A 27,742-nucleotide genomic window follows, 5' to 3' on the forward strand; every position below is an offset into this window, starting at 1 on the left:
CGTCACACAATCCCACGCGCGTCCATATTATGCCGCTGCTGGCAGTCCATTATACAATGACCGTACAGTGAATGCAGCATGTGGGTGCGCTCGAATTTGATTAGTAATGCAATATAAATCCTGGACCAGCATTACATTAAAGAGACAATCTGCCTTCCGTCCGGACCATGTAATGAGGGCGACGGATGGAGAAACCGCAACCAGCCCAGAAAAGATCTGCTCCAGGGAAGGAAAGATCTGGAAATTAAGAGCTGCGTTGTCAGAAAGGATGGAATGGCCCACTAGAAACGGACTCTCTTTTTTGTTTTCTAGAATCGCAGCTGGCCTAGACTGGGAGTGACCAGGATGGGTGGCAGCTGTATTGGGAGTGTGACAGGGACAGAGTGTGAGGGCACGAGGAAGGTTCTGGAAGCAGAGTGTGACTGGTCAGGGAGGGCGACAAAGGCTAGGAGTGTGTGGCATGGTGCAGACGTATGACCGGCATGGACAGGGTAACGGCGACTCTAAGCGTGACAGCGACAGGGAGGGCAAGAAGGGCAGGCGAGCGATGGGGAGGGCGAGAGGGGCGGTCGAGAAGGGCTGGTGAGTGACGGGTAGGGAGGGCGAGAGGGGCTGGCGAGTGATGGGGAGGGCGAGAGGGGCTGGTGAGTGGCGGGGAGGGCGAGAGGGGCTGGTGAGTGCCAGTGATGGGGAAGGCTGAGAACAGCTGGTGAGTGGCAGCGATAGGGTGGGCGAGAGGAGATGGTGAGTGACAGCCATGGGGAGGGCGAGGGATGGGGAGGAGAGGGGAGCTGGCGAACGATGGTGAGGGCGAGAAGAGCTGGTGAGTGTCAGGGATGGGGAGGGCGAGAGCGAGGGACTGGTGAGTGGCAGGGATGGGGAGGGCAAAAGGGGCTGGTGGGTGACAGCGATGGGGAGGGCGAGAGGGGCTGGTGAGTGACAGCGATGGGGAGGGCAAGAGGGGCTGGTGAGTGACAGCGATGGGGAGGGCAAGATGGGCTGGTGAGTGACAGCGATGGGGAGGGCAAGATGGGCTGGTGAGTGACAGCGATGGGGACGGCGAGTGGCAGAGATGGGGAGGGCGAGAGGGGCTGGTGAGTGACAGCGATGGGGAGGGCGAGGGATGGGGAGGCAAAGGGAGCTGGCGAATGATGGGGAGGGCGAGAAGAGCTGGTGAGTGACAGCGATGGGGAGGACGAGAGGGGCTGGTGAGTGCGAAAGGGGCTGGTGAGTGATACTGAGGCCGAGAGGAGCTGGTGAGTGGCAGTGATCGGGAGGCTGAGAAGAGCTGGCGAGTGACAGCGATGGAGAGGGCGAGAGGGACGGGCGAGTGACACGGATGGGGATGGTGAGAGGGGAGGGCGAGTGACAGCGATGGGGAGGGCGAGTGACAGCGATGGGGAGGGCGAGTGACAGCGATGGGGAGGGCGAGTGACAGCGATGGGGAGGGCGAGTGACAGCGATGGGGAGGGGCTGGCGAATGATAGGGATGGGAAGGGCAAGAGGGGCTGGCGAGTGATAGGGATGGGAAGGGCAAGAGGGGCTGGCGAGTGACAGGGATGGGAAGGGCAAGAGGGGCTGGCGAGTGACAGCGATGGGAAGGGCAAGAGGGGCTGGCGAGTGACAGCGATGGGAAGGGCAAGAGGGGCTGGCGAGTGACAGCGATGGGAAGGGCAAGAGGGGCTGGCGAGTGACAGCGATGGGAAGGGCAAGAGGGGCTGGCGAGTGACAGCGATGGGAAGGGCAAGAGGGGCTGGCGAGTGACAGCGATGGGGAGGGCAAGAAGGGCTGGTGAGTGACAGCGATGGGGAGGGCAAGAGGGGCTGGGAGTGGGCAGTTTCAGGTTAGAAGGGTGGGAGGTATTAGGGGGTAGTGGGGTTTATGATGGTGCCAAGGTTAGCATTGTGACAGTAAAATGGAGGGGGGGCATATTATAACATCACTGTCACCAGCCCCACACCACATCCCTTCGGTTGCAGACTGTCTGAACAAAACACCACAAGCGCTGCCTCTGGAGAGAGACAGTAGCTGGGCCGCTCTGCCTTCTGTCCCCCCCCCCCCTTCGCTGTCCACCCGCCCACAAAGAACTGCCCATACCTCACTCACTGCCCATTCCCCTGTACTTCTGCCACTTCCTCATTCAATGCCCTCTTATCCCCGACCCCCCTGCCCTCAACTAAGACACAAAACCCACCTGTCACTACACCCTGCCCCTATGTACCCATTGCATGGCGAACTACCTGCTTGACAAAGACCCCCTGCCCACACACCAATGCCTGAACCCATCCCTTTGCCTTCATCATGCAGAGTGGACAACACATTAGCCACTGCTCACCAACTCACATCACTAGCCACCACTGTGCCGCAGCCCTACCCCACTGCAGTGGCAACCTACCTACTAGTCACTACGTCTATGAAACTTCCACTACACACACACCTGTTTCACTAGTCATTCGTCTGACTGCCACACAGAATTCCCATAGTGATCGCTGCCCACCTACCCCACTTGTCACCGCCTACCTTACTAGAGCTCTGTGTCTCTAGAAATGGACTCTAGGTGAGCCCCCCACCACCTTACTAGAGATCTGTGCCTCTAGAATTCTAGAAATGGACTGTGATCCCCCCCTTTCATCCCACCTGACTAGAGCTCTGTGCCTCTAGAAATGGACTCTAGGTGATCCCCCCCCCCCACCACCTTACTAGAGATCTGTGCCTCTAGAAATTGACTATGTCAGCCCCCCCACAACCTTACTAGAGATCTGTGCCTGTAGAATTCTAGAAATTGACTCTGTGAGCTCCCCCTTTTACCCCACCTGACTAGAGCTCCGTGCCTCTAGAAATAGTTTCTAGGCGAGCCCCCTCCCCCCTGACTAGAGCTCTGTGCCTCTAGAATGGACTCTAGGCGAGTCCCCTCCCACCTTACTAGAGCTCTCTCTGTGCCTCTAGAAATGGACTGTGAGCCCCCCACCTGACTAGAGCTCTGTGCCTCTTGAAATGGACTCTAGGTGAGCCCCCCCCTCCCACCTTATTAGAGCTCTGTGCCTCTTGAAATGGACTGTGAGCCCCCCACCTGACTACAGCTCTGTGCCTCTAGAAATGGACTCTAGGTGTGCCCCCTCCCACCAGACTAGAGCTCTGTGCCTCTAGAAATGGACTCTGAGCCCCCTCCTTTCACCCCACCTGACTAGAGCTCCGTGCCTCTAGAAATCGTTTCTAGGTGAGCCCCATCCCACCTGACTAGAGCTCTGTGCCTCTAGAAATGGAATTTGTGAGCCCCCCCCCCCACCTGACTAGAGTTCTGTGCCTCTAGAAATGGACTCTCTGTAAGCCCCTCTTTCCCCACTAGACTAGAGCTCTGTGCCTCTAGAAATGGACTCTTGGTGAGCCCCCCCCCCCCCACCTTACTAGAGCTCTGTGCCTCTAGAAAAGGACTCTCTGTAAGCCCCCTTTCCCCACCAGACTAGAGCTCTGTGCATCTAGAAAAGGACTATGTGAGCCCCCCCACCTGCCTAGAGCTCCTCTGCCTCTAGAATTGGACTCTGTGAACCCCACCCCGCCCCCCCCCCCACCTGCCTAGAGCGCTGTGCCTCTAGAAATGGACTCTAGGTGAGCCCCCCTTCCCCCAGCTGACTAGAGCTCTGTGCCTCTAGAAATGGACTCTGTATGCCCCCCTTCCCCCAGCTGACTAGAGTCCTGTGCATCTAGAAATTGACTATGAGACCCCCCCTCCCCGGCTAGAGCGCTGTGCCTCTAGAAATAGACTCCATGTGAGCCCCCTCCCCCCCCCGAGAAGAACCGAAACAAAATCCAGCGCCTCTGCATGGACTCTGGAGTGCCTGACACAGCGAGCCCTGTTGCACAGCCCGTAGGGGCAGTAGTCCGTAAAGACAAGGGGGGTACCCTGAACGTCATAGACTGCCCTGCCTCACAGTGACGCAACTGCCTGCTCTGCCTTGAGGACCTCGTACAGGTTGTCAGCGTGTGCACCATCACACATCGAAATATTCTCACTGCCTTACTTGCATGCCGTGCACCCACGGCTGTCAACCCATGCCGCTGCCCAAATCCCTTTTTAGGTGTGGCTGGATAACGCAACTGCCAGCAATGGCTATTGCTAACCAATTTTTTCAAACGGACATTGAGTGGGCTTTGGCTCCCTTCAAATGTATTCCTGTTTGAAAGGGTATTTGCTATTGGCAGTGTGGAAAATCGTTCCACCTCCTACGGAGTACTTGGGTTGCAATAAATGAAGAACCATTTTATACCTCAGAAATACACTGAATTCACACACATTACATTTTTTTAAATCTCCCCACATACGGAAAGCTATTTTTGTGTGCTTAGCTTGCCCTGAAACAGTGTTTTTAATGTTGTAGTTAAAACTCAAATCAATAGCCCGTTCTATTAGCTTTGACAATGCTTATTTTATTTCGGATGGATAGCACAGCTGTCCACCACAGCTACTAGTTTTAATTAAGTGACTCACATAACAACATGTTGGCCTTTAGGCAAGTAAATTGCCCTGGCAACACCTAACTAAACAGGTTGGCAAGATCCCTGGCCACACCCGCTAATCTCTAGGAACCGTCAACCTATCAATTATTAAAGCACCCTTATCGTAAACAACAAAAGCACCACGCACACGCTGGTGGCTTAATAGCTCATACGTAAACAAGCTCCGGCCTATGGCAGAATCGAAGAAATTAGTGCGAAAAGCTATTGTCAGGCCGCACGCCATGTAAATACGTCCAAGGTTTGTGTCCCTTTTACCACTTGGGCGCCAGCTCTGGCTAAGCAAATGTGCTGGCTGAAAAGTTCCAAGAAAACACATTCCTTTGCATTGGATTCATTGCACTTCAACACCAGGCCGCGTCCTTCTGCCAGGTAACAATGCGACATTGAAAGGGATCAAAAAATCGATCAATAATTCTCTTTGTTTTAATTGACCTCTGGGCGCCCTTGTTCCCTGGCTTAGAAAACTGCAGCGAGCAGCTTCCTTTCAGACATTTGATATATCCTGACTCCAGCACAAAAATACTGTGCATCTTGCAACTCTGCACGTGATCCTACTGGGCTATGCATTACAAAACAAAAAAAACAATTGAAGGTGAAGGCGACTGGGGTGTCAGTAGTTGCTAAAAAAAAATACGCAAAATCTAAAAAAAACTACCTTAACCTAGGCTCCCAACCATACCGTACTAAGTTAACCTTAACGTTCCCCACACCATCCGCTGCTTATAACGGATTGATTCTATGTATACATATTTTTATTTATTTATGGTTAACTTTAACAGGGTGCTAGTCTTTTGTTTGGGTGCAGGGAAGGGTTTCTGGTCTTTGTGGGCTTTTGCCATGACTTCCATGCAACACCAAGGGTCTCATTAAGATGCCGGTTGAACAAGTATCTGACTGACATCGTAGCAGAATTGGAACCGACCGACAAGTACTCGCAGGTCCCACCTGTCAAATTATGATGCGACCGCCGTGTAGGCGGTCAGAATCATAACTTTATATTGCAGATTGTGCTTCGGCACAAAAGACATCCGAATGACATCGTAATGAGGCCTTCAATCAAGAGTTTGTCTATAAATAAGCAGCTTGATCTCGTCTGTAAAGTATGTACAAACGGGACGTAAATGAAGCTATATCGATAATACTGACCTACAGTACCTCATCACCTACCAGAACATCATCAAAGGAAGGATGTAATTACTAGACATGGCTTGGCAGTTTGGACTGGACTGTTCTCATGAGGCACAAGTTCAAGACTGATTTGCATTGAGCTGTGTCTGAACTGGGGTTGCGAAGTGAGCTAAAGAATGATGATGGATTCAACCCCCAGATCTGTGACTGGGGACGAGTGTCTGAAAAGTTTCAGTGCTCCGTCCATCACCTCCTTGTGTTTGCATTACTAGTCTTATGCCTATATCTACATACCTAGATTTACCTTGCTAAGAAGTGGTTAGACCAATGTAGTGCATGTAATATTTTTGGAATGCGATATAATGCATGCAATATGTTGGTGGTAGACTGCACAAATGTGTCCATGCAAACTTTTAAACTGATAAGAGTGAAAGTACTAAATAGTCGCACCGTGCTTTTTTTGTATTATGGGGGAAAATGCACAGATATGAAAAAACGAGAACGACAGCAGGGAGCAGGTCAGGGAATAGGGAAAAAAGAGAATCAGAAAAGAAAAAAAAATAAGGACAGGAAGGGCAAGTGCAGCGAGAGACCAGAGAGGAGCGCAAGAATAAAAAAGGGAGAACAGTAAAATTAGGAAGAAAAGATGCACAGCTGTCGAAGGGCCTGCTGCAGAGATCTGTGGGCATGCGGAAGGTCTGAGGTAGGGATCTGCTCAAGGCCTGTTTAGTCGGTCATCCTTCTGAGGATGATAACAGGAGGGCGATTGTGTTTAATTATTCAATCAAATATTTGCGCGCCAAGCATCAATGCCATGGTCAATGCAATGCATGAAAAAAGGTATGACTAATTTACTGAGCAGGAGCAATATCCCATAGATACATGCAGTTAAGCAGTATTATGGCGCTGAATTGCTCAACGGTTGTTTGGCACAGACCCCAAACGTTTCTTACGTTGCTGTGATTACGCCTACATCTCAAACTGGACAATTCAAGCATTAGTTACTTTAAAATGGAGCTCGTCTTTTCTGGTAGGGCTCACACAAATCAGCAAACGGAAGTCACAAGAAACATGAGAAACAAGCATGGCCAAGCCTCTGAATGAGCAAAACTATCACAAGTCCTCTCTATGGCATAAAAAGTGCTGCATTCTAACATGCAATTGGTCAGGATAAGAGTGACAATGGCATGTGTCAAGAAGAGCCCAGTGGTACTGCGAGTGTCCGCTAGATGACATATCTGCAGGTTAAACCGAAGACCAAGAAAAGAGCATTTAACGCAATAAAATTCAACTAGTTGGCATCCCTAAAGGCAGAGAGTCAAGACTCTAATCTGCACCCATAAGGTTCTCGCACTGCTTGGAGCACGACAATGAATGGCAAACATAAAATAGGTTGAAAATTACATATGAAATACCTTGGGTATGAAAAACCTTATATTGAGAAACTCAAGATAAAAGAATTGCCGGACTAGCTGAATAAAATTCTGCAAAGCAACAGCAGTCTCACTTTTGAGGGCACAGAGGGAGTTATTTTTTCCAGATCGTTAATGCATTTTCTGGACCATATACTCTATGCAGAGCATGTGATGGTCAGGTATATAATTTGTAACCACATTGGCACCTTGGAAAGAGTTATTTCCCCCTAATGTTTTCAAGGTAGTCTGCCAGCTATTTACCTATGTTTTGCCAGTTGGGTTCATTCAAGAAGCGATAAAAATAAAATTTGCGCCCTGTTTTTTTTAACATTCAGCCAATTTGAATTTCAGGGTTTGGTGCCAGACGGAGTTCTGTAACAATAATGAAGAGAATTTAGAATCCTAGTTACGTACTGGCAGTAAAGATGTGCACAACCTACGCTACCTTCTGTGTTTTTTGTGCACTATATCATAGTTATTTGCTTTGCCCAGTCAGGTTAGTAATATGCAGTGCTGAATTTGAGCCGGTGGTTCCCAGTGCATGGCACTGGCACTTAATTTTCAACACTGACAATATGGCAGTCTGCCACATGGTGGCACAGTTTATCTAATTTAGAGAGGAGCACATCTACAGTTGTTTATTAATTCAATATACATTCAAACTGACTAATACCGGCCTTCCAAGCCATTCTTATAATTTAGGGGTCCTGGAATGGTCTGAATTGTCACACTTGTAGGAGTGTGAGGTTAGTAATTGGGATGGTATAGTCAATGGTACCGCTGGCAGGGACAACGGGTGGTCCAAGCTGCAGTGGCCTCTTGAGGGAGGCCCTGGCACTTATTTATTTACAAATTTCAATACGTACTCTGTCCTTGTTCAGAATCCACCTCTGGTAATCACTTGTATGGTGCTGCCCTACTTGTACGTTGACTTTGCTGCGCCCTTCTGTATTATGCATCCTTAGGTAGAACATTCCGAAACACCCTCCAGTGTAGGAGAGGAGTAGCTCACCCGACTGCACCACAGCGCCAAGGGACCATTTTGGCAAACGTTGCGCTTAACAAGCCTAAAATTAACTAAACTTAAATTGCCATTTTCGGGGTGTGGGGATAGAAGGATTTATACTTATTGCTATATTCTGGTGTTAACACTTGTACTAATGAGGTGAAATGTTTTCCCAGAAAGTAATAATGTGTGTTAATATCACAAAACAGTGAGGTAGTACTGCCAAAGTATGTGCTGCTTTATGCCGCACAATTTTCCTTTTCTTGCAGAATAATTTAGCCACGCTTCCTCATAAACTAGTCCTTCATTGCCACGTAATTCCAGGGGCCCTGCTCACAGCTCTAGGTTAGAGAGCATGCATAGTGAGGAAATACCTCACAACTTTAAACACAAGTGCTGTAATGAGCATATAAGACCATATGTCGTATCCATCCAAATTAGATGGGCTGCTCTTGAGTTTACAGCTCTTTAAAAAAAAGGATCCATGGCCACGGGAAGGTATCGAAGTGCCCTGGCGGCCATCTTAGCAGTGGTGTGTCTTGAGGCAAAGGGTTTGCAAAAATGTTACAGTGAAGTGTGTTGTCGACAGTGTAAGGTTCGACAGGGAACAGATAAGAGGGGCGAGTGCAACATTCTACTGACCAGCACTACTAGGAGGTATGGTACCAGAATATTGTCCAACAGAAATATTGTGTCCTAAATATTTCCCTATATTAGTTTAAAATAGAAAATGCACCCAAAGGATCATATTTATATATATATATATATCTATATATCTATATATCTATATATCTATATATAGATATATATAGATACACACACACGTGTGTGTGTGTGTGTGTGTGTGTGTGTGTAATTTCTGTCAAGTGTAACTTTGATAATGATATTCTGACATATTACCCTACCAGGATCTCATACACCCCAACCTCCACGGAGCCCAAACAACCCCTTTGTGGCTGGCAACTGGCCCATGTTCTAATAAGCACTATCAATTAGTCATGGTGTTTACCTCACCAGCGCTTTACACCTGAACTTGCAGTTTTGAGCTTTTAAATTAGAAGTAGGTGTCTTTAGGTCTCACATGCAAAGTGCACTTTAGCTGAAGGTCACAAGGCGTGGGACTACCAGGAAGCTATGTCAACCACATCCGACAGACCTGCCACCTACCGTCTTTTGCCCCCCATCACAAAGTTTATTTGTAATTATTTAGATATTACCAGTTTGATGAGTTCAGGAACACATAGGAACTCTGAACCTTCTTTCATTAATGAATAACACACACAAGGATTGGACTAAGAGAAGGGACATGTATTTTAAAATGTTTATTTTAAAATCCTAACCTAGAGCATAAAGTATGCATGCTAACCACACAGAATATAAAAAGTAACGCAGCAAGAAATTATGGAAAAAAACAAGAAAGACCAACATGGTTATTGTTTTAATATTGTCTTAACACCCTGGAGTTATTTGTGAAGCGCAGCTGTTACTCCAGTGAGTGTCCTGGCACTACTGCAGAAAGAGCAAACAACAAGAAACTAGGAGGGAAGAGCCTAAGGGACTGGAAAAAAAGAGCCAGGTAATTAGTTTTTTTCGAAACACAGGTGATGCCTTGATGCATCTGAATGTCAATGAAGTTTGTTCCGGAGAGAAGGGTCCAGGAGAGAGAGAGATCTACCCCCCGATCTTGCCTTCCGAACTTTGTAGCCTAAGCCATAAATAATAAGCCTGGTCATACGTTTCAGAGACGGTTTGCACAGCATACCTGTGTTTTCGTTCTGGAGTAGCGAATATTGCAGCTTGTGCGAGGCTGGAGCCTAAAAAGCATCAAGGTAAAAGCGCCTTCTATCCATTGTCGCCTACAGCGAAAGATGATGCTGCTAAATGGCGGGCCCTCTACGTCAATAGCCCAGGTGCGAAATCCGCCTCTATAATATAGTCCAACGCCTGTTTTTTTTTAGGATCCGATTATCGATCCCGTCTTAGGTTTTGAAAAGAATCATGGGACTAGCAGAGACTAAACTAGCAATAAGTAAAACAAATCATGGCAACAAATAGGTCAGCACGATCATCATATTGATAACGCTCGTGCATACATTTCTACGCATGTTAAAAACTTCACACTTTCTATGAAAGATATACCAAAGTCTGAAGAAGAACACCACGAAAGCACAACAAGTGGTCTGCTGTTTTGAAGGGAGGTATATGAGGAAATTGTCCGGCCTAGACCAGTGACCACCGCCCGCCCCTGTGCTACCGGTAGCCTCACTTTCTACCAGCATTCTCTCTTATCCTTTAATGAAGCCCCTCACTTATCCTTTCACCTGCTAATTCATTCCCATAGCGGTCAGCTAGACCATGTCATGAAGGGGACTTTCAGCTGATCAAGGTTTTAGACCAAACCGAACTACACAAGCTGTATCTTGTAGGTCATGCTTATCAGAATAGTGAAGAATGCTGCAGACAGGAAAAAAACAGGCCGAGCCGAAAGACGCCTGCAGACAAGATATGCAACCCAGGTCCACGTTCACCACCTGCCTGCCCGTCCACCATACAAGTCCCTCCTATGATAAAGGCCTCGATCTATTCCAGCTTCAGTACAGAGAGATCGATGGAGAAAAGTGCCCTTGGGGCTCATGGAGGGACTAGTAAGCACACCATTATGTGCCTCAGCACTCTCAACACAACACTCCCCAGCACTTTCAACACAGCGTACCACAGCCCCACAGCAGCATTTTCACCCGTAAAAGCACCCCCTTCAGCCCTACCAAGTTTCCCACCTCCATGTGTGATGTGCTGCTCATGTCCAGGTTTTTCTTTGAATTTGGGGGCTTGTAGTCTTCATGTATTCCTTTATAGAATAGGACTACAAATCCATACACGACAACAGGCCTGATTCAGGCGGAACACTCCCTATTTCTTAAGCCAAAATTGACTTATTTTAGTTGGCGCTCCCCCAAATTTGCCTCTGCAACAACATAAGAGAATGGGGATACTACCGTCTCCGGATTTTCATTGTAAAACCTTCCACTTGCCAGTTGTAAAATGTTGGCATGTACGCGAGGCCTAAAATTCAAGGTAGAAAACATGGACTAGACCAGCACATCACACCTGAGAAACTATGTAGCTGTGCCCCTTAAGGGTTGGAGAAAATGTTCGGGCTGATGAGCGAGTTTGTAGCAGCCCCGTCATCGTATGGATCACCATTCCTCCCCTAATTGGGCCTTCATGGATTGGTGAAACGTGGATGTGCCCTTTATGGGGTGCATACTGCATTTTAGATACCCCGGAAATATATGTACCTTCTCCCCAAAATATCTGCATCTACTGTCTGTTCCTACACCCTCATTGTGAAAAGGTGGATGGCTGTATTCCAATATTAAATATGGATTGCCTTGTTTAGCCCTCAAACCCCTCCAATACATCACTGGGTGCGTTTCAGCCATGGGGACCTCACCCCTTCTACTGGAGGGGGATGTTCGCACTGCAGTTAGGGCCGAACTGGCGGTAGCGGGCTTCGGGTGTTTCCCCGGGAGACTGGAAGGCTGGGGGACAGTTTTGTTACCGGGGCAAGTTTTGCAATGGTGCTGCAATATCTGCCCCCAGCAAGAAAAGCAGCAGTGCTTCACACTTGACATCTCCCCCATTTTCCGCTGGGGGCTGGTCCGACAAAACTTCCAGGGCTGCTTTGGGTTCCCAGTCCGACCCTGTGTGCAGTCACCTCCCAACAAGGACTGTGAAAAACATACAAGGGGGTAACTCACTATTATGGTCCATAGAGACAAAATATGAAAATATAAATTTGAAGGCTACCTATACCAAAATGCACTGGGGGGGGGGGGGCAAAATGAAAAAACAATACCCAATATACTTTATAGAAATGTCATGTGAAAATTACACACCACTAAAAAAAAAAAAAAAAAAATGTACTTGCTGTCCCAGAAGGCATTGGAACCCAATTTAAGTACGCAGAGCTTGACAATACGCTTTACCTAAGTTTATTTCAGCTCCTCCAACAATCGGCAAAGACAGCAAACTCCACAAAGTCCATGATGAACAATGACAAGGAGAATTTGAATGCTTCATGTTCTACAACACTCTGTGGTCACGTTCAAGATGCATCACTTGTGGCACTTTCGAGCAGTGTCCTAAGTCAGTGTGCTACTGACCAACTCTGCAAACTGCATACTGCAAACACCAACAAAGAAATACAAACAAGCAGTGGCAAAGCCAGTAGGTCTTAATTTCTTACCAGCTGGCTTTGCAAAGGGGGGGGGGGGGGGGGGAGCTGTAGAAGAAAATACTTTAACTTGTATGCATCATGATGTGTGTGTATACATGTGCAGGGTGGCAGTCTGGATAGGGTCCAAGCCACGATGTCCATACATGCCAACATTTTGAAGATGCAAACAGATTAAAAATAAATAAAAACGGGGTGGGGGCTGGTTATTTTCCCCACTGACTAACGTGGAAGCAGAGGCAATTTTAGGTGGGAACCAGCTGAAACAGAGCTGTTTTAGGCTTAAAAAAAAAAATGGGAGTCCCCTGTCTGAATCGGGTCAGTTGGCATGTATGGATGCCAATCGTGCGCACGTGCTGTGGGATCCTCTGCGAGCTGGAAGAGTTTGAGGCGCACACCCCTTCTCAAAATGTCAGCTTTCTTTGACCTAGCAGTAGAATGTGGATCCTGGACTTTGTATAGGTTCTGTAGCTTCTGCTCAAGTGGCCATGCTAGATTATCCTTCCGGTTCCTTTCTTCTTCACAGGGGGTGCTTGTTCAGCAGCAGGCAGTATTGCCGCCATTAAAAATAATCAGTGCCGGATTATACCCTGTGGAGGACCCTAGGCAGTCGAAATTTTGGGGCCAACCTTGCAAATTATCTCCCAATACCCAATGCTCCAGATTTTTTTTCCCCAGACTGATAGATGAGCTTTAAAGAGACACACTTATGTGAATCTGATGTCTCTGATTTATGTACTTTAAGTTGTTCATGGGTACATTACATTAATACAGTATTTTCTCTATAAAGTCTTTAATGTAAATTTTGTTTCTTTGAGTGGATTCATTTTTTTCCTATCTTTTGGAAACGATATTTAAGAAAGCTTGATTGTGATTTTCTTTAAAGAGCAAATCAATATTATTTTGATCTGTTGTCGCGGGCCCCTAAATTGAGTGTGGCCCATCGGCCAGTGCCTACTTGGTAATACGGAACTGAAAATAATAATAGAATAAAATGGTACATGACTACTGCTTATGTCGCCAATTCCCATTCTTGCCCTTCTGGCATTCATTTGACACCATCTCTGCCTGGCACATGTTGCCATATGGATTACCGGGCCTTGTTTTTTGGCATCCGTACACACCGCATCCTGCACCCCTATGACTGGGCTGGCGCTTCAGTCCTTATTACAATTATAATTTGCACATCTGGTTCTCACATACCCTCACCCCTCCTCCCCCCAGGCTCAGCTTCACATAACACGATACCCTTCCAACCACAAACTCTACACAACGTAGCTCCCTACCCAAGAAAGGAGGTGCTCGGGTGCCCCAGATCGGTGTAGTAAACACTGTACAAATGCTACAATACAATTAACCGCGCCGCGCTGAAGGTTCGTTACGCGGGCGGGGCCGTGACGGAGCGGTTCCGTCATCCGCACAGCGGAACCGCTCCGTCATGCGCATCGAAAGGGTTAAATCTGCTTGTGCTGCTTTATTTGGGAAAGTGAAGTTAGACACCCCATCATCAGCGAATGTATGAAAATAAGTGCCGATATGGCACACCCATAAGCACCGATTACAATAATTGCCACATATGCAGCAGCTCCTCTTACCCTACACATTGCAATCATGGGTAGAGTGATAAGAACCACCACCGCGCCCCCCACACCCACAGTCCCAGAAGTTCCTGATACGTTTCATTAGTTCATCCCTGCTGAAATTTACCAGGAGCAGATTTACCTCGTAAATAATGGGACATGCATTTTTTTGGTGAGGTAGGTACCAAAATTGGCATGTGATTGCCCATTTTGAGGACATTAAGTGTAATCTAGTTCAAATTTACCACAACTAATACATTTTGATCCATGCTGAGATGGAATATATATCAGGTGTAATAAATATTGCACCCTTTTCCAGGCCAAATGAAATCGGGCCATGGGGTAATATTTTTATGCCACGCACCTGTATTCGGCTTCAGCATCGATCAGTTGTGGTGCATATCATTGGGAGCCAGTGACTGGCTAGAGTACCCCCCCCCAGTATTTTGGTAACGCCAACTCACAGCATAACCCGCTGGGATACCTTTGCTAACTAATGGTCTGCTATGCTCATCTTTGCAGGGCTTGCACTAAACCTCCCCATGTAAGGCTTCTGCAGTGCCGCCTCACTCAGTAGTGACAGTAGGTTGCCCTAAAAACAGGGTGAAAACATCATAACATAGCGTGTATTTATAAAGCGCACGTTCACCCAGGGATATCATGGCACTGAATAACAGATGTTCATTGTTACACAACTCTATGGTACTCATTTTAATCGACCTCAGAAGGATGAAAGGCTGAGAGGAGCCACCGGGATTTGAAACACTGACCATGAGGTCGAACACGGGCCCCTACAGTGGACGCATTAGTTTACTAAGCCACCAGACTCTCGCGGGGACAGTACCGTACAGATACAGTCCAGAAAGGCACTGATGTCAGACTATGCACCTGTACAGTATCAGTGCTTGAAATGGAAATACAGAAGTGCAGACACTCACTAACCCTAGAGAACCTGTTTAGTACTAAGTAGTGCTGGTAGCCTCCCATTAAAAGAATTGCTGCTGAGAAGTGTTGATACTCTCCCTTTGAAGAGTAAGTAGTGCAGGTACTCGGTCCCTGTCAGTACTGGCCCATTTAAACCTGTATTCAGTTTCTGAAGAAAAGATGCACCAGCTTCCTGTAGAGTGGGACGTGAGGTGCAGAAGCCCCAGCTGATGGTCCACAGCCAGCTCCACGGAGTGGGAGTCGAGATTTCAGAGTAAGAGGCTCGTGACTGCTTCACGCCAACTCCAGGGATTTCGTAACGATTCGCTTGGCAAAAGTGCAAGGATGCGTTGCATATCTGTTAGTGTGCGCATGCGAACACACACATAGGCGAGTAATGAAAAGACACATTTCCTTCAACACACCCCCTCCTCAGAATAGGAACTAAAAACAGGAAATGGAAGAGGGTGCGGTAACATGCTCTATACTTCTTGTTTTCTAGAAGTCAGAACTGCTGGGGAAAATGTAGGGTGAGAGAGATACAAACACATATAAAGAATACTCTGGGTGGCGGTCGAGCTTGGTCTTATGTCAACTACAAGGGGTGGCTTCCATTGGTGCAGCAGGTGCATTGGAACCGAGGCCCAGAGGCCCGAGGAGCTCACAGAACACTGATTGCTCTGTGCGGCCGCTGTGTTTTTCACATAACTATGGATTTGCCGCATTATACATCATCTGCCACATTTTAACAGAAAAAATGATTCTAGCTCAAACAGTTCACAAATGACTACAAACGCAGGGACACGTATTGCTGTGCAGTGGAAGGCCCTTTGCTAAGGTGGACTGGTCACCTTTGTGTTGCTTTTTGCTATGTTTGGGTGTCAAACTGGTACTAACGAGGTTCAACCAATACCCAAGCAGTGTTAAAAAATGCAAAAATGACAAAATAATGAACATTATCAGAAAAAGTGTTGTGCCACGTTGAATAATTTGCCTTTCGTTCCTGCATAATTAAATCAACCCGTCACATAATTTGGCCCTGCCGTATAATTTTAGTGACCCTGCCATGACACACTAGCCCCGCTTCTGTTTGACTAAGAGTATCCACGGTATGCTGCCTGTTCTCCGAGTCCCATGCCCAGATGTGGGTCCTGTGCTCTCTGTGCCACCAGAGTCAAGCTAACCGATCCCAGGATGCTTGTTTCCGGTCCAGGAATTACATGACCTGGCAGTTTGGGCTGGACTGTTCCCATGAGGAGCAGGGCCAAGAATGATTGCATATGACTGGGTTTAAACTGGAATGGCATGGGGAGCAAAAAAAACGTATTTAGGCCCAGATCTCTGTACTGGGGTGAATGTTTGACATTGTTCAGCATTCTGTCCATCAACTGTTCTTTTTGCATTTGTCACCCTGAGTGGGAGGGGTATGCCCAGACGTGGGTACCGTACTCTCCAAGCCACTGGCTGATGAGGGGCGAAACCCTAAAACCGTTTCCGGTCCAGGGATGTCCTGGCAGTTGGGCTAGACTGTTCTTATGAGAAGCAGGGTCAAGACTGATTTGCATATGGCTGGGCTTAAACTGTAATGGAATGGGGAGCCAAAAAAACGATGGCTTTAGGCCCAGGTCTCTGTACTGGGGTGAATGTTTGACATTGTTCAGTATTCTGTCCATCAACTGTTCTTTTTGCAACTTTTCTGCTAGTGCAGGCACACCCACAGCTGCCCTTTCTCCAGGGGATTGTGAGACATATTGTGTTATAGTGAAGGTAAACTCCTCCTAGTTGATTGGTGAGTGGCCCCATTACAGTGACTTGCAACAGACTGAGCAGCTCACTGAGCTACCTTACCTGACTTGTGTTGCATTGTTATTGCTGTGATGCCTCGAACTGGACCTAGCACACATTGCACATGAGATACAGCCTCAGGTGTATTTGGGCAAACTCCCTGGTATCTGAGCCTGTGATGCGCAAGTTACACAGTAGGCACATCAACCCACAGTGCTATCGTATTCGGATCCTACCTTTGGCCCACCGATTACACATACATCTGTGTAGCAAGTTTAATAAACCCTGAAGCTTTTTTGTTTTTTATCTGGGCTTTTAATGTTATTTTAAGCTCAGACAAAATTGACTGCAAAGAGCACACGAACTCTGCAAAATATAATTTGGGACTGCAACGTTTCACCTGCCATACATGCAATTCACTGCAGCAGGTACCTTTGGCCACTGGGCCACTTTACAGGGGTAGGGAAAGTGCCCCGAACAGCTCTACAGCAAGCAGGCATACCAATTACCAATTCCGCCATTTTTCCAGGATTGAAACTAGTGACCTGCAGATGTCACATACCCACACACATGCCCACTTGTACACTTCAATTCAGCCAGTGCATGAATTCACTAAGCCAGCTGGTTTTAGCCCCCCCCCCCCAAAGAGGCTTCAAATTTCGCTCACCCCCTGCCAGCCCTGCAGAGTTTCCAGTCGCCACTCCAAAAAATGCAGGCACCCCTTTGCCACACGCACCTACTAACACAAGTGCTGCGTCATGCAGGCCTGTTGGGTAGGGTGGTGCAATCCCCTCTCCTCCCATGCGAATATTGGGGTGGGTTCCCAGCAGCCCCTAAACCCCGTATATACTCCTGTCAAAACTACGAAAGCACAGCCTGGTAGGCACCAGGCTTCTCAAATTTTTCAAATTTATTTATTATGTTTTGGCTCTCAAAGAGGGCCACATAAACATGTACAGACAAAACAACACAGTCATCACAAGTACAAGAATTATAAAAACATAGTATTCGAACCGTAATAGGTACACTGCAAGCCATCAGTCCCACAAGGCCGGGCCGGCACAATCTTCCAGAGAATTTAATAAATAGCTAAAAATCCTTTAAAAAAGTTAAAAACATAAGCACAGAACATTTCATTTGGTGGGCAATAAAGTGCATGAAGAAAATCTTGTAAAGTGACAATGCTGAGGCGAAGACAAATTACTTTAAGCCATCGCTTGCGCAAGCTACGTAACATAGGACAAATCAAAAGTACATGCATACAGTCCTGATTATTTAATTTACATAGATTGCACAACGGTGAAGTGCCATGCCATTTAGACAGCAACACGTTAAGAGGGATTAAGTCATAACGTAATAGAAACCAAAACCTACGTATCCCATGTGGCAGGTTCCACAGGGCATACGGTTGGGGCTGTTTCAACCTATAGGAGGAGATCAGCAGCTCCACATTCCTTTTATCTCCAACTGTTTCTTTGTCGGATAGAAAACAATACTCCCACGAAGCCTCCCTGAGAACCTGCTTTAACTGCGTGGGAGAATAGGAGAAAAGAGCGCTTTCATCCAGTCTAAGGATTTTCACAGCCCTTCTAAAATTATTAACAAGTTTAGAGAACTCCTTAAAATTGCCCAAAAGTTCATTTTTGAGTAAAACTCGCAGGGTTCCTTCTCTCGCTCTGGCTAAGCTGGCTACCCACCTTATTAAGGCACACAGCCCCTGAACCCAGGCACTCCTGAGTCCAAAATCCAGCCTGCAAGCAGCCAGTGGACAGGCATTGTTAAGATTCGAGAGGGATCTTAGGAGTTTTCCCTCAGTCTTGTGGCAAAAGTCCCAATATTTTATCTCAATTATTTCTATACCATACAAGATGGTTGCGGGGATTTTAGCTCTAAATACTTCTAGAAGGCTAGAAAAATGTCTTTTCCCCGTTGCCAGGTATAGGGACTTTAACCCATTGCCTTGGGCAAGAGCTTTGCGGGAGCAATGCTCTATATGAGAATTCTCGCTCATATTGACCGAGAATATTTTCCCTAAAAAGGTATAACAAGTTACGACCTCCAATCTAAGCCCTCCGATAGCCCAACCAAAATTTGTCGAGCGGCATTTCTTCCTACCAGCGATACACATCACTTTACTTTTATTAATATTGATCTTCATATGATGCTCCCCAGCAAAGTCCTGAAGAGCCTGAAGTCGATTAGCCAGACCCATGGGAGTTAAGTCAAGCAATAACACATCATCGGCATACATCAGACAGGCTATTGGCACCCCTCCTATCAACGGTGCGATCCCCTCACTATGGGACACAGCTGCAGGGAGGTCAGTTGTGTATAGGGAAAACAACAGGGGCGCCAATAAGCAGCCCTGTTTAAGGCCATTCTGAGATGGTATTTTGGCCGACAGCCCCCTTTCGCCCCCCATTAAGACCCTGCACCAGGTCTCAGTGTGCAGAGCCCGCACCAATTCCAGCAGGGGAGTAGGGACACCCATCCTCGCCAATTTTCTCCACAGCGTTCCCCGATCTACTTTATCGAATGCTGTGGAGAAATCAATGAAGGCGGCGTATACAACACCCCCTCTCACCTGGACATATTTATCAGTAATAACCTGAAGGGCAGTCAGGTTGTCCAGAGTGCCATGTTCCCTTCGGAAGCCAGTCTGTTCCAACGGCAAGATGTTGCGCTCCTCGACCCAATCAGAAAGAGATCTCAGGAGGCATTTCGCAAAGACCTTTCCGATGGAGTCGAGGAGCGCAATCATGCGATAGTTACTGGGACTGTCCCTTGTTCCCTTTTTGAAGATAGGGACCAGAATGCTTCCTCTCCACGATGCAGGGACACGTTTAGAAAGATGGCATGCCCTAAACAGGGGGTACAAGATTTTACTCCAGGTTGAAGGGTCTTGTTTTAGGACCGTCATCGGAAGCTCATCCGGTCCCATAGCCCCAGAGGATCGCATATTTTTTATAGCCAACTCGATTTCCTTCTCAGAGGGAAAGAAGACCGAGTCATCAGGGGCAGCGTACATGAAGTTATCCACACCTGTGGTCCCATTCCCTGCATATAATTCTCGGATATGAGAGGACCATAGATCTTCCGGTATAGCTATGGGAGTAGGGGAGTGGCGAGTAACACATCCTTTCCCGATTATTGCCCAAAAATCTTTAATGTTGCCATAAGCAGCAGATTCCCTTAATTTAATCCATACTTCATCCTCCCTGTCCCTTTTAATTTTTAGCTTAAGTCTGCTTCTCTTTCTTCTTAACCTAGCGATATCTTTCCCACGTTCCAGTACCCTTTCGACATACTGTGCACGGATTAGTTTGTTTAATTCCCTATTCAGATTACGGAGAGTTAGAGAAACTACCTCTCCTTTTTTCCTAGGGGGGACAGTTTTTTTAGCATTCAATAAAATCTTTATCATGAATTCCTCAAAACAAACTATTTCATTTCCGTTCCACTCTTCTATTTCCCTAAGGGTATCGGTCAGTAGCTCCTGCACCCCATTAATGGCAGCGTTATTCCAGAAGCATCTTCCAGATGTCGAGTGGAAGGTAGCCTCCCTGCCATTTAGCGACCAGGAGGCCGTATTCATAGAATTTAACGAAATTGATAGTGACAATATACTGTGGTCGCTCAGAGTCGTGGGTGTGATCTTTAAGTCAAGAATCTGGGGAAACAGACTGTAGCTGGCGATAGCATAGTCCAAAATTGATGACCCAAAGGGGGATTTGTGGGTATAATTTGCTGGGGCGTCGGATGGAAATCTTCCATTTAAGATAATACCATCCCCGATCGCTAATTCTTTTAACAAGATCTTCCCCCTTTTATTTGTCTTTAAGTTTTCAGGGAAGAGCGTCTGGGGGATGCAATGTGCTTCCTCCTTAGCTTTATCCCTGAAGAGTTTTAGACTAGCGTTTGAAACTTTACAATTCAAATCACCAATAAGCAAAATTACAGGAAAAGGAGGTGAGTTTTTTATCTTATCCATATACTGGAGAACCCGCTGCAATGTATCATTAAAACATTCCTCAGGCGGAATATACACATTGAAAATTACCATGGGGTATTTTACATTGTGATGGAACATATTTTCTAATGTTATTGTGTGGAAAAGTCTACTGGAGTCAATATAATGGGAAAATCTCCATTGAAACTTATTTGACAGTAAACAGGCGAGCCCCCCCCTAGCATGCCCTTTCTTAGAGGGCGCAGCCGGAACTTCCAAAACATAAAAATCTTTTAAGGGCGTTAACCTATCTATGCACCATGTTTCCTGGATGCACAATATATCAGCCTCCAGAGTGGATAAAAAGGTCATTTTCTCCGGGCTGCTATGGAATCCGGCCGCATTCCAAGAAATTATGTTTAAGGCTGGGTTAAAGATGGTGGAACAATTTGGGGTTATCCTTATTTTTTGTTGATAATGCACTATGGAGCCAATTCCACCGGTTATTGTCATCATTGAGTGTGGAATTCTCAACTAGTGGGAGAGGCTTCACGTGCGATACTGTGCGTTTTCCCCTGGAAACCCAAATTTTCAGGTCTCTCAGAGGAGAGGTTACCCCGTTTTGTTCACCACCCCTCAACCCCTGCTTATCGAAAGAGTTTGGCTTGCCTGGGGTAGAGATAGGTAGGATATCAATACCTAAGCGTTGAAAATTTTCAGCCTGTTCTAGTATCAAATTTGTTATGATAGGGGAATAAAATTTCACCCGAATACTCAAAACCCGACTACCACCCAACAAAGTTACCAGTTCAATGTCTCTAGACTGAATGTGATAGAGACATTCAACCTCACTGAAACGCTTGAGAAGCCAGGCTCTATTTAATAAGAGGTCAGTATCAAATAATGGAACAAAATCTAGTACACGCACATCCACAGGGGCCTTTAACATACTTACAGACCGGGCCGGAGGGCGAGAATTTTCAGAGTCAATTGTTACCACAAAGGGGGGGGCCAAAGGGTTTAAAAACCCAGATGGATTAGAAATTGGACCTCCAAGAGCACTCCGAGAAGGAGAGCCTAGGAGAGAGCCCCCAATTTGTGGTAAATCTTCCTGGGAAGGCAGGCTGCCTTGTTCAATTTCCACCTCCACCGAGGTTGAAGAGGATAAATTCACACCCATGTCCACTTTTAAAGCAGTAGATAAGGATTCCCCATTCCTTATTTCATTCTCCCTTGTCTCTGTGCATTTTTGGAAAATGATCCTCCGTTGCTTCTTCTTTCTATACTTTCGAATAGGTTTCCTCTTACTGGCTTTGGTACTTTTTTGTTTACCATATTTTCTCTTTTCTTCATTGACCTCAGATTTGTCGGCCAGGAGGTCTTTTCCACCATCCGGGACAAAGATAGGAAATAATTCCTGAACCGTTTTGGGGCCTGGCAAGACTTTATCCTCCTCCTCTATCTCCAGGACTATATTCTTGATACAGTTAGAGGCTGCAGTATGAGGCAACTCCTTATGAGGGACCATAGAAGACTCTTCATTTTTCCTAACTAGTTCGCTTCTAATGGCTTTGAATTTCCCCTCAGATACAGATTGTTCAGACTTAGGGGGAGAGGCCTTACTCGCATCCGGCACTTTCTGCAGCAATAACTTTAGGATCTGGGTAACTGATTCAAGGATACAGTCCGAGCTGCCTACAAATTTCCCCAGAAGCAGCAAGATTGAAGCAAGGAGTTGTTCCAGCGCGATCATGGACTCAGAGATCGGCTTTTCTCGTGCTTCTGCAGTGCAGATATTATCCAGGAGATTGAGGTCGGGGCTCTTGGAAGAGTTTAGCAAGTCAGATATTTCATGCCTATTTAGCGACGGGGTGCTACTATACAGCATTAATCCTGATGGGGTGGCTCCCCCCTGAACTTTAAATTGCTCCAGAGATTCCACTTTAGCAGGGCTTACGTAGCGTCCCCATAGTTCCAAATCAATGGATAGTGCAGACAGGTCATCCCCCGGCCTGTCATTCATGGGTGACTGAGGGATCGATGGTATGTGCGCTGACTCACTTATAATCATCAACTTCCCATCTGTAGGGTCCCGAAAGGGAGACCCTCCTGCCATAGTTTGGGGGGCCCCCTGCTGGACCTGGGGAAATCGGGGCACAGAGGTAGTTGGTACGTGTACTTCCAAGACTTTAGTATCTGGATTATGTAGAGTCGCACATTTAGTTTTTTTTATACCAGATAGATCCCAAAGTTCAGATAACAGACATTGTCTTTTTAAAGGTGGGTTGGTTACTGACTTGTTTCTTGTGCGGAAGGTAGTTAATTTCCGGGCAGGTTTTTCTCCCACTACCCTTCCTGATCGTAAAGTTTTAGACATTTTCCACAGTAATTAAAAGGAAATGTAGCAATATAAAATGAATAAAAGTCTGGAGTTGAGTCAGTCCCTGGCACAGCAGGTAGGACCAGGGTGCAGTATAGCTATCACAGTACTTGCATCACATTACCCTTCTACTCAAATGGGCACGAATGCAGACAAATAATTACAATGTAAAAAATGAGAAATAAGGGACCGGGCCCAGCCCGGCCTACCTCGGTCACTGAGGGCCACAGAGGGCCCGCCCTTTGCCCGGGCTTAGCCCCGGCGCCGACCCGCGCGCGATCCCGCGACGCGGCCTTCAGCTGATCTTATGTGCGCCTCCAGGCGCTGGCGCTGCGTTCAATGAGCGCGCCGCCGCTAGTGCTGCCGGGAGATGGAGTCCCGGGGCGGCGACGCTGACTCTGGCACGTTGTGACTCTTGGCGGTGGCGGTGACAGCAATGGCGTGTTCCGGCGTTTTGCAGGCTAACCAGGTAGGTTTTTCAGCTCCCCTAGAAGAGTACTTAGCTGAAAGAGTTCCTGGAGGGTTTCTACAGGTAAGTCCTCAGCCGTGCAGTCCCATGGGAGTTCTTCTCCAAGACGTGGCTCAGGTGGAACTAATGCGGTTCCAGCACGTGAAAAGAAACAAAGAAAATATGATGGTAAATCCTGCACAGGCACCGAGCCTCTTGACGGCTCCCGAAGGTGCACAGGCGCGTGATCCTTAGGTATGCCCACAAACACGGAGGTAGAAAGGAATGCAATCCGAGCCTTTCAAGCAGCTCTTGCTGTGGTCCAGTGCGTGTGTCTTGGGAATGCCAGGGAAACTGGGTTTGTCAGAAAAAGGAAATCCGAGGCTTTCAGACGGCTCTGAACGCGTGTTGCGCGTATGTTTTAAAGAATGCAGTTGTCCTGAGCAGGGCGGCACTCTAAACTTCAGCGGAGGGTCACTCACTTAAATCAGGTCGTTGTCCAGGTGAACTGTACCAATCACCAGGCTTCTCATCACCATAGCCACGCCAGCATCCGGCCCTTTGCATAGCACCTTGTGGGAACCGAAAGGCCTCTCCGTGCATTAGGTACAAACATAAATAAAAAATGTGAACCCTAGGATAAAAATCCATATGAAAAAGATGGTGTGCTTTAATATGATGATTTAAATAGTGCTGACACGTTGAGAAAGGAAATAAGTAAACTACAGTTTACCTATTAGGCGCTATGTAAAAAAAACTACAACAACAAAACAGAGCGCTTTCCGTTTCCAGTAGGGACGGTTGCCGTTACGGTTTGTGAAAAGCGCGAAGACTGGGACACGCCTGACAGCCATCGCCATAACGATAAGACCTAGAGGTGGTAGCCACGAGGGCAACTACAACAGACCTGTTTTAAAACGAGCACAAACATCGCTTCTCGAGCCAGTAAATGGGTGGTCCTCTTATTGGTTGAAGCAGGTGGAAGAATGACGTCATTTTATAACCGTGAATAGAGTGTCAAAAGAAACCCGTTTCTGCAAGTCCCGCTATAAAAAACCTTCGAAGATCAGACTAATGTTACGACATTAAATGTATGTTGCCCTTACGGTTGGGGTGAGGCAACATAAACCTTTTACATTAATTGACATACAAAGATGCAAGGGAACGTGTCTTGTTGCGGTGCAGTAAAAAACAAACATACACGGAGTCTACGGTCCGGGCAGCTATGGCGACTGGTGGCCCTGTTCACCGGGAGCCCTCTCGTTGTGTGCTGAAATCCCTCGGCCTGGTACAGCGTGGGCTCTATGACAAGCGGTTACATCGCGTCAATGTCCGTTTCATGCAGATGCGCTTTACAAACGATATCACACACATTAAGGTCATTTTCGATCCAGTATTGGTGCGGGCTTCGAGGGGACTCAGCACGGCGGCGAGAAGAGGGTCTCTGTCCCCACAAACCCCGGGGCAGCTACAAGTCTCCCCCTTTGACGCTTTTGAAGACTCAGCAATATTAAAGGTCATTTTGGAAAGGAAAGGATTCGGGTGGGGGTGTGAGCCGTGCAGTATCAGGGACTATCAGCAAGCGTGTGATGCAGGCTCAGGTGATGCGTGCTCTACCCACCGATGTAAGAAGCAGACACACGGAGGTCATTTTGGCCCGCATTTCGCTCGCCGCATTGCTTCGGGTCGCGGCGCCTCCTAGAACGCGATTAGTAAGGCGCGCTTCTATCCGCGAGGTACTCACCCATCGTTCGCTCACAGCCGGGACGTCACGGCGGTAAAGAGAGGGGGTGCGGGGCGCTGTGGAAGTCCCGGGGCGCCGGGCCTCGCCCCGCCAGGCTGCGGCGTCCAGACCAGCGCCATCCTCGCCAGTTCTGGGGGTCCGGGCTCGCGGTGGGGGCGGCGGAAGTGCTCCGTGCGCTCCCGGTTACGCAGGCGCGGAGACCTCCCCCCCCCCAGATAGTGCTAAGAGGGGCGCTGGAGGGCGGATGGATGCAGAGGTCGATGGAACCAGCGCCGCCGGCGGGGGCTCTCTCGGGCTGCGAGCTCTCTCTTCCTCCCAATGGTTCTTAATTGAGCGGTCTCTTGTCGCTCTCGCTGGTGGTCCTGTCTTTCTCGCTCTCTTATTGATATGTCTTATCAGCTCCTTAATTCTGCTGCCGGATTTCTCGTTCTCTGTAGCGGTCTCTTCGTTCGCTCGACACACTCTTCCTTACCGTGTTGTCTCGTTACTGTGTCTTATTATACCCCTCATTTTCGCGGCCCATTACTGTGTTTATTCGGGATGTATATATGTATTGTCTCCTCTGCAGCGCCGTGGTCACCTCTCCCATGGTGGAAATCCCGCTCCTCGGTCTCTTTCCTCCAGTGCTTGTCTCTTGAAGCCGTCCCTTCCCTGCAGTGCTTATCAGCTCCTGCAGTGAGTGCTCTTGACACCTTGTCTTGCGGCACTCACTCTTCTGTGCAGTGCTTCCGCCTCACCATTCAGAATCTCTATTGCCAGCAGTCTCTTCCCTGCAGTGTTTCTGTCTACTCTTAGATCTTTTTTCTGCAGCGTCGTCTCTTTCCGTTCCCGAAGTCCACCCTGGGCACCCAGCGGCTCTCGTATCTCAGGATGAAGCTCTTCCAACAGTCCCTTCCTTGCAATGCCGTCTCTTCTCTGCTGTGAAGCCGGCTTCTCTCTCCAGCCCCTCTGCGGGCCAGTCTTTTCCTCCAAAGGTCTCTTATTTTGCCCCTCCGCCTGCGAATTTCTCTGCAGTGGTCTCTCCCTCCCCTCCGAGCTCACCATTATGCTGCTGGGCCGGCAGGCTCCGCCTCCACGCCCCCCTTCCTCCCCCCATCTCCTATCAAGTAGGCTGCAAAAAATATCCCAGTGCAATGTGACTACCGCGCAGAGGAGAGTAGGGAAGTCGGACTGTTGGGGGTCAGAGGATCTGTGAGGGGGGTCACCTACGCTCCACCATGACCCGTCTCCACCCCCACACGAAAAGAAAGGATTTAATAAAAGCAGTAACTCCTCGACCACCACCAGAAGACAGGTTAAGCATTTTTTTTAGAGCCGCTGTGTCTCACCTCTACCACCCCTTCGGATTGAACAGGAGGGTGGGGGGTGGTCTCCGTTCCACGGGGTATCCAGTTCTACTTGGGGACCGTATACTACAGCCGTCCTCCCCAGCCAGGACAATCGAGGGAAGCCACACAAAGCTGGCTATTGTAGCAGCCAGCCTGGGTAGGAGGAGGAGGCGGGGGTGCCGGGAGGCGAGAGGGCAGGGTTGGAGTCTGGAGACGGACAGTGCGAAGAGTTATGAGTTGTCCCGGTCAGGTGTGTTGTCTATCTGCTGGTCCTGCCCCGTTTCTTGCCTTCTGGCGCTTGTAGTCCTGTTTTCATGGTGACGAGTTCTCTGGAGGTGTGAGGAGCAGAGGAAGTACTAGGGGTCGGGGGGGGGGAGCGAGTGTGTGTGAGACGACGGTGGTCCCCCGTGTGAGCACACGCTGGCTCCTGCAAACACGCGCTATACACGCAAATATGTGTCTTTATCGACTCTAGACACGCATTGTAAAGGTAAATACACTGGGAGGGCAGCTTGAGGCTTGCTGGATCCCTGGGATGGTGCAGAGCTCTCGAGTCCCCCAAATTCTTGAGGGAGCAGCGCCTTCAGTCCAGTGTTTTCTTTGAATCCTGGGACTTGTAGTCGCGATTTGGGATCAAGTGAACTACTGTCGGCTTGCTTCGCCCTCTCTCATTTGCTACAGCTCACCTAATGCGCGTCAACTGCTTGGACTGGGAGCGGTGTAGACCCCCCCCCCCCCCCCCCCGCCTTGGTGCTCCCTGAGTAGACCCATCTCTAGTTTATTACGTTTTAAACCTTAGAGTAAAGAAGGCGTCCCGGACACGAGCTAAAGTTTCAAAGTTACCTTAAAGAATAAATGGCAGAAATACATAACCTAGACCACCAAACAAGTTAGCAAATACATAATAAGTACAAAGAACTCAGTTAAGTTCAATAGAAAATCCAACAAAGATTCACCTTCTAAAGTGGAGAAAATGAACTCCTCACAGCAGGGATTTTTTTCAATAGGGCTTTAGACAAAGGATTCATACATTCACTCTGCAAGAACATGGTTCCCAGGATATGCACCAACGGGGAACACGCACAAAACGTTTTACTACAGAATACTTTCACAAAGAGTCTCTCATAATACTAATAGATTTTATTTCAGAGGTTCCCAGAGCCTACTCAGGTTAACATGAGTTGATACTTTGTGTCATCAAGTTGGCCTTGATTAGGTACTTCATGTACAATGTGGCTGGGAAAGTCGCAGTCTTGGAAAGTCGCAGTCTTGGAAAGTCGCAGTCTTTCAGTGCAAAGCTCAC

The 27,742-nt window shown here is 47.8% G+C and overlaps 1 protein-coding gene across 3 annotated transcripts in view; it reads right to left on the minus strand.

Annotated features, from left to right (window-relative positions):
* MGAT3 (beta-1,4-mannosyl-glycoprotein 4-beta-N-acetylglucosaminyltransferase) overlaps positions 1-26,727 on the minus strand; it is an 85,393-nt gene extending 58,666 nt beyond the window's left edge. The window contains exon 1 of one of the 3 annotated variants that reach the window (XM_085601266.1): positions 26,440-26,727. The gene's annotated coding sequence lies outside the window, so the exon portion shown is untranslated. Of the gene's footprint in view, positions 1-21,494; positions 21,578-25,111; positions 26,186-26,439 lie in introns of those variants that run through there. The other 2 variants (XM_085601265.1, XM_085601267.1) reach the window with 2 other exon arrangements.
* Positions 26,728-27,742: the final 1,015 nt, after the last annotated feature.

Source organism: Triturus cristatus, chromosome 4_2 (genome assembly GCF_964204655.1).
Source record: "Triturus cristatus chromosome 4_2, aTriCri1.1, whole genome shotgun sequence".
NCBI lineage: Eukaryota > Metazoa > Chordata > Amphibia > Caudata > Salamandridae > Triturus > Triturus cristatus.